Raw genomic sequence first — 7,236 nt, forward strand, 5'->3', positions numbered from 1 at the left:
AGTCTCTGACGAAATTCGTTGCAATGTACAGCTAGGTGTTTTGCCCTGTGATGTATACTTTTTTTCATCCAGCACTACAGGGCCTATTCAAGTGGTTTATATTCAAGCGTCTTCAAACGGCGACTTTGCCTAAACAGGCCATACAAACAAATGAAAGGTATTAGCTTAACGGTCTAGCCGTTGCTAGATGCAGGAATCATCTTGATGATGAAACTTTTAACTTAGTTTAATGGCAATCGGGTGGCTTTACGCCTAAGGAAGCCTAATCTCTATGATTCTTTCATTAGGATTCCGTAAGTTCAGTTGGAAAAATTCAATTTAGATGGCATGTTTACACTGACAGATTCTATAAATTGCTTTTAGGAAATATCTGATGTGATATTTCGGCTATTGGTTTTGTTTAGGAAACGATATTGCCAATCATCATTAAGTCATATTGTGAAAATATTTTTTGTCGTTACCTTAACGAGATAGTACACGAAAAGGAAGAATAGGCTACGAGGTGGATAGCTTTAACTTCTTTTATAATTTTTGTAAGGTTAATGAATCTGAATGTTAAACTTATTATAGCTAGAGGGCTAAGAGACTGAGCAATTGGTAATATTTTAAGCCTATGTTTATATAAAACCAATGTTGAAAGTTGACAAGACTAAATCAATGCTCCAGTTTGCAGACTTTACCCTTTTCGTTGTAAATCGTAGTATTCGCTATATTTTATTATCATATAAACCTGATCAACACATTTCTATACCTGAACCTAGATAATGGGTATATTTCAGTTCACTTTTTTCGATTCTGTAGAGTGCCCTTTTTGTGGGCCTTCATTGAGGGTTTGTGAGGGTTCAGTGTTTTGAGTCAAAAGTTCGCTATATAGTTTTCAGTTTTGGTTTTGTTACTACAAAAACGACGCTCTGGATGCTACGACAGTTATTATTATATGACATTAAACAGTTGGCGGAAATGGCGGCACGAAAATCTTGGAGGCCGCCCCACAATCATTTTGTACATATTCCGTATACATTTTACAATTGCTTTTGACCTATTTAAACAAAAACGAAATCAGGCCACATAACATATCCTATTTATTCGACGAAAGATGCCGCAAATATCTCTTCTATATATTCAATTATTGTTTAGATGTACTTAGGTCATTCAGTACTAAATCCTTTCCTTTACCTTTTGTTACTTACTTGTTGGCTTCACGTATACAACTTAGGGACAGGATTCAAAGTTCAAAGGGGTCAGCTCACTACGCTTTATGTCCTAGCCTTTCAAAGGGGATAGAAAGATGCTTCCCAGCTAGCTTTCCGACTCTAAAACTTTTAAATTTTAACCTCTTCCTGTTCTCGTAATATTTGTCTCCCTTTACGGCGTAACAAACTTACGATTCCGGAGTAACTCGCTTATTCTGCCGGAAAACTCAATAGTTAGAGTCGGCCTAATCCCTACTTTGCCCATCTTGTCGTTGACACCTCGTACACATCGTGCGTGGCCGCCGGCGTTATACATTCGTTGCTTCGAATTAAGCTTCGATATCTCAGCAGACTGAACCAACCTGGAACACACAATGGTTTTCTGCGATGGTGCGTTCTTCGGCCGGAACCCCACGACCGCTTGCTGAAGCTTGCCGCATTGCGAAGCCTACTTTTGCAAAGAGAACGTCGGGGGAAATTGGGACTGAGGAGCTCGGAAGCGGAACTGGAGCCCTTGCACTTCTGTCTAGAAAGCTTAAAGCGGATGTAGGGAAAAGCCGCGCCGGAAGCTGTTCTCCATTCAACCAGGCGTTATCTGAAGGGACGTTGCATACACGTCAGCGTTACTGCTGATAACCTCACAACTTCAAAAGAGCTGAGCTCCTTCTCATGGCTCAAACGGGGGCAAAGGAGATCTCTTCTTCATTGGTGTATTTGGAGGTCAGGGTTTCAGTGCGAACGTATTTGTCCCCTTACATTATTATCAGCCCTACTTTAACAGCGCATTGTCAAAAATCGGCTTTTTCTAACCGTTAGACTAGCCGAAATGGCACGTATATCTGAACTAGTTCCAAACAATAGAACTACATTTATGCGTGTGTCTTTGCTTTACATAGATGATACTTGATATAAATGGAAGACGCGAAGAGGGGTGAAGAGACCATCCCAGTGTCGTGGTTATTGGCAAAACAATTAACGCGACATTATGTAATTTATCTCAAAACTTCAGTGACATCATTTGAGAGCGATATAGCGGTCAGCACCTTCAGTTGTTTTACAGTTTGAAAATACACGAGCTTTCCAATTGGCAAGTGCATTATGATAAAACGGCTTATTCCATATTGTGTGTTATATATAATGCTTTCATACGATCTACTACGATATTTGCCTTTGTGCGAATAATGTGCCCTAGGGTGCAATAAATCGCAGGCTATTCGGTGATCTTGTTCCATTATCTAGACTTCCCAGATTGATGCCATGGGGCAAATCAGGAAACAAACCAAAAAGGGCTCAAATGAAAATTCTTCTCGAGTTCGCCTGTTTAGAGAACATTTCAACTACATATAGCTCAAAAGCATCTTTCGCTAAATAACATAGTATTTCAAGATCGACGAGTCTCACAGACATCAGCGGTCGTAAGGTTTTCTTTCGGTCGTTTACATTTGTAAATGGGCAAACATCAGCGTTTCATTTCATCAACAACTTGTCACACTGCACAGCTTTGTAGCGTGCCAATTCTAGAGACAATTAATGTTTCGTTCAACTGAAAATTACCGTATACTGTGTTAAGAAGCTGTAAACGGTTAGCGCTGGTGACTAGAGTTTTGGGTTTATGTTTACAGACATTCCCAAATAGACGTCGTCTGCTTGTGACAGCAAGGCGGTTGATTCGGTTCAATATCAATACGTTCAATAGCAACGACATTATATATATATAGCTACATGCATAGAACGACTGGTGGTAACTGGCACGTTACGCCGCTGGCTGAAAGATGCATGCATTGTATGAAAAAGAGAAAAGGACACTCAGCTCTAAAGCACGTTGACATCCATAAAGAATCAACTGGCACATGGTAACATTGGACTATATAAAAAAGAGATGTGATTGGGTATCTCAGGTATCTTGTATAACATCAAAGTCACATGAGGGTTCAGGCATAAACTGGTTAGATAGCCATAAATGTTTTTTCTAAGCAAAAAAACTAATATTATCACTATTTATCGTCTGTATTACTAGCTATCTGTTCAGTTGTTTATTCTTATCACCGGAAGTTCTAGCGGTCAATCGAGGGTCGTTCGAAGACTAATTTCAAAAATTTTGTTTTCAAATCTTTGGTATAGTAACGGGTGACGTCGGCGAAACGGAAGTGTCGGTGCACACAAGTGACTTCAAGCGTAAATATGTGATACTATCTACGTTTTATACTTTCGCTGACGCCCGCTATCCCTCCATGACGTTCACGGACAACTTATTTCGTGTGCACAGCCCACCCGTTGTTACAAACGCGGTCATCAAGTTCGAGAATTCCCAGTGTAGCCATGAAGTAACAGAATAGGTTACAAGAAAGTGTGCAGGTGACAACTAACTGTCCGTTACACACGCGTTTCAGACAGCTGGTGAAAACCATGACCAGTTCCCTCTAGATTTCACACCTGTCGACATCAATCGCTGCTGCAAGACAGAGGTAGTTTCCATATTTATAGATATATGCTTCTCGAAGGCCTTTTTTTGTAGCATAGTTGTTTATGTGTCAAATTAAGTATATTGTTAACTCTCTTATTAGGCGTAACAGTTTTAGGTAACGCAATGCAACACAAAATGAGGTTCCCTATAAAACAGTATGAGGAATTACTTCTCTGAGTTTTGCTTCAAGCGATGTTCCGCTTCAGGCGTTTATTATTATTAATCACTGAGACGTACCTTGGGTAGAAATATATTTACCCTTAAATTTATTTACTTCAACCAGTGAAACAGGTATGTATTCGAAGCTACGTAAGCCACGTGAGAATCATTATACTGGCTGTATTGAATTGTATACGTCTGGCGGCCGACCGCAATTTCAGTATGTAATGTATTGAGTTGATCGATTGTCAAATGTCGCCTGAACTGGCGGCGTGAAAGACGCGAGCGGTCGGCTATTGCATTACTTATTAATTGTCAGCATTTAGCATGTGAAGGCCATTTTTCTGTCCTTACAGAAAAACTTCCTATAGCAGGCCAAACTACTGTAGACTCGCACCTCTTGAGCCGTCGGTTAATCTGTAATTTTTCTAATTGTATCCAATACACTAACTGGAGGGAAGGCAGTGATTTGGTAACATCTGCTGTTATATATTTTAACATATGTATCATTTTAGTTCTCAACAAGATAATGCGGTATTGATCTAACTTGGAGTAGTTGAGATTTAAGGCTTTCTGCCATCATGGCGGGCTGGAAACAGCAGGCTGCTACGAACGCATTCGAGTTCAACGGAGTCATTGTTGAACGCATGAGGTACCCGATCGGTTTCATCCCGACGAGCGTTTGGACTCCGTAGAATGCCATAGTCAGATAGAGGCCAAGTAAGGCTGCACGCCTTCGAATTACACGACGTTGTACAACAAGTGGAAACGAGTGAATCGCGAAGCTTCTCAGGCTTCTTCGCATTCGTCTATTTATCGTCATAAAGGCAGAAATCGCCTCAGAATGAATTGGTTCGCTAACTTCATGAACAGGCCGTTGCAACGAATCTGACCAAAAAAAAATACTGTCGTCTAGCGCGAGTTTTTAGGTTAGCTTTTACGAGTTTAAATTTATTTATGTCTGAATTCTTTTTTTGGCCTAAAAGTTTCCAGCGAAAAAGCGAAAATTTGCTATGTTCGTGACTCGCACAGGAGTCTGCTCTCCTCAAGTACTTGGCTTTTAGTAGCAGGGAAGGCTTCGTCGCTAGTATTATTCATTCTGCATTGAGCTTTGAAAAATATAAGTAAGTTTACCGTAGAGACAACCAGTTTATTTAAACAGAGTTATTAAACAGCATCTCTATGATCATTGCTAGACGATTGCGAACGCTAACACGCTAAAGACGAGCTTTTATTTCGTAAATCAAGAATAAATATTGAGAGGCAACACAGTTTCAATACGATTTTTTTATGGGTAAAAGAAATTATATTTCAACATGTGCTTTATATTACATTACGAGGTACGACACCGTGTCTAAGTCAAACAACGAATTATTTGTGCATCTGCGCATGCGCACAGAATCAGTAACGTCTCATTATAAGTATTGCCTTCTTTGTTCCAAAGACTATACATCTCAAACGATGTGATTTTTAAAGCTGTATGGATACATAGACGACAAGACATTTATAAAAGTCTCAAAAATAAATTTCTAGCCAGAGCAATTAACTAGCATTTAACGTTCAAAGCCACTGATCGTACGTGCAGCCTGTGCAGATGTTTACTATTTGTCCCCTATCTGTATTTTAGCTTCTAGCGCGGGGTAAGCTATAAGGCAAGCAGAAACAATATAAAACATATCTGTCATATCAATGAAAGTCTCGACATTTAATGTAAGGCTATTCGGGCGCCGAACGCAGTATTTGTTTGCCATTATTTTACAACTTAGAACAACAATAGCAGTACTAAATTGAACCGCAAGCAAATGCTACAGCTTTCTTACAGAAGGTGGCTTATCGTCTTTACTAAACCATAATTTGCAATTTTCTATAAGAAAAAGAAAAAAAAAAACTAATGAAGTCGACTTTATCTAGAGTTCGCAACGCTAGGCGAAAACCACCTCAGCTTGAGCCTCGTATAGATAAAACAGCATAAAAACTTGAGATTCCGCTTCCCAGCCTTATACTGAGGTCGTGTCGGAAACCCGCTCTTACGTGAATTAGACGGAAGCGTCGCGATACTGCCGTAACTACTATCCTGCGGCGTCTGCGATCGCTAACGGGCATGCGCGAAATTGAGGCGAAAGAAAGATGCTTGGTACACATCACTCCATTGTAACGGCAGGAACTGGCATAATGGCAACCGGTGGGTCCCTCCTTCGTAGATTCGCCTTCCCAGCCCACTGTCCCTCTCGCCCTCTCTGTTCTTGTCAACCTTTTCGATGGCCACCTAATCCACTAATAACAAAACCCTCATATGTTGACGGAGTCTATAAAGGAATGAACTATGGATGTTGAAAGCGAACCAATTGTTCGCTGTGGCAACTTTAGCTTGACATAGAAAAAAAGACAGTTCTAATTTTTACGAGCTGCCTGTCTGTTGACTACAGCCAATGCGGTCAAGACAGAGCTGCCATCACGAGCAAAACCCATGATTGCTACCGCCAATCAACTCTGGCGACGTTGACAGCGATCGGTACTCCAGCAGAAGTTAACAAGTACCCTAACAACAACCTAAAAAATACCACTCCGACGTAAACATTTGATCGTAAATTCGCTGTGGCCGTCGTTGTCGTACTGCCTAGCAGACTAGATACCTTTATAATTCGGTCATCTCAGTTTTTTTTTTTTTTTTTTATTTATTAGTAGTAGAAGTAACAGCAGTGGCGAAGGCACGAAAGTAACCTCACGTTTTCTCCGAAAACAACGATACGCCAGAACTAACCATGGACGGGCCGGTTCCTGACATAACGTGAAAGTGTTTGTGTGCGCAGAGTTTTATCTTCCGTTGATTAAACCGCAATGACAAGCTGAAGCCACATTTGACTTCTTTCGTCAAGAAATCATGAAGAGAAATGGCGAGGTCATGGGAAAGTAATGCTATTTATTGACTTTTACTATTATTGCAGGCTTAAAAAATATATTGTTATGATAAATGTATTTTTGCTTCCGGTCGGCGGAATAGCAGATCTTAGGACTACCTGCATAATCGAATTTCTCGGACTGTTTTTTGTAGCCATTTGCCCTGTAGTTGAGGAAGCTTCTTCTTTAACGCAATGTAACTAGAGGGATGGGGGTCGTTTTCTAGCTTTCATTATTCGTAAATTGTCATTAAATGCACGTATCAATATACAAGACATAGCAAAGCCAGGCAAAAAAATCACCACCTATAGAAACTTCCGGAGCATTACAGCATTCGTTCAATAGATAAAACAGATTTGCGCTTTAAAAGCACTTTAACTGACAGTGGAATCACTAACGTGTATAGAAGACGTGTTTTGCTGAATCTACTGGCAAAAGTCTGCACAGAGATTAATCATATGGGCGAGACAGGCTAATATATATATATATATATTTTATGTATATATTAAATATACATAAAAT

The 7,236-nt window shown here is 40.0% G+C and overlaps 1 long non-coding RNA gene across 2 annotated transcripts in view; it reads left to right on the forward strand.

The window, feature by feature from the left end:
- The first annotated feature begins 2,909 nt into the window (after positions 1 to 2,909).
- LOC111262527 (uncharacterized) overlaps positions 2,910 to 7,236 on the forward strand; it is a 9,173-nt gene continuing 4,846 nt past the window's right edge. Inside the window, exons 1-4 of one of the 2 annotated variants that reach the window (XR_002681671.2) lie at positions 2,910 to 3,046; positions 3,315 to 3,658; positions 5,812 to 5,998; positions 6,499 to 6,726. This is a non-coding gene — a long non-coding RNA (uncharacterized LOC111262527). The remainder of the gene's footprint in view (positions 3,047 to 3,314; positions 3,659 to 5,811; positions 5,999 to 6,498; positions 6,727 to 7,236) is intronic. The other variant, XR_002681672.2, reaches the window with a different exon arrangement.

Source organism: Varroa jacobsoni, unplaced genomic scaffold (genome assembly GCF_002532875.2).
Source record: "Varroa jacobsoni isolate VJ856 unplaced genomic scaffold, vjacob_1.0 scaffold_672, whole genome shotgun sequence".
NCBI lineage: Eukaryota > Metazoa > Arthropoda > Arachnida > Mesostigmata > Varroidae > Varroa > Varroa jacobsoni.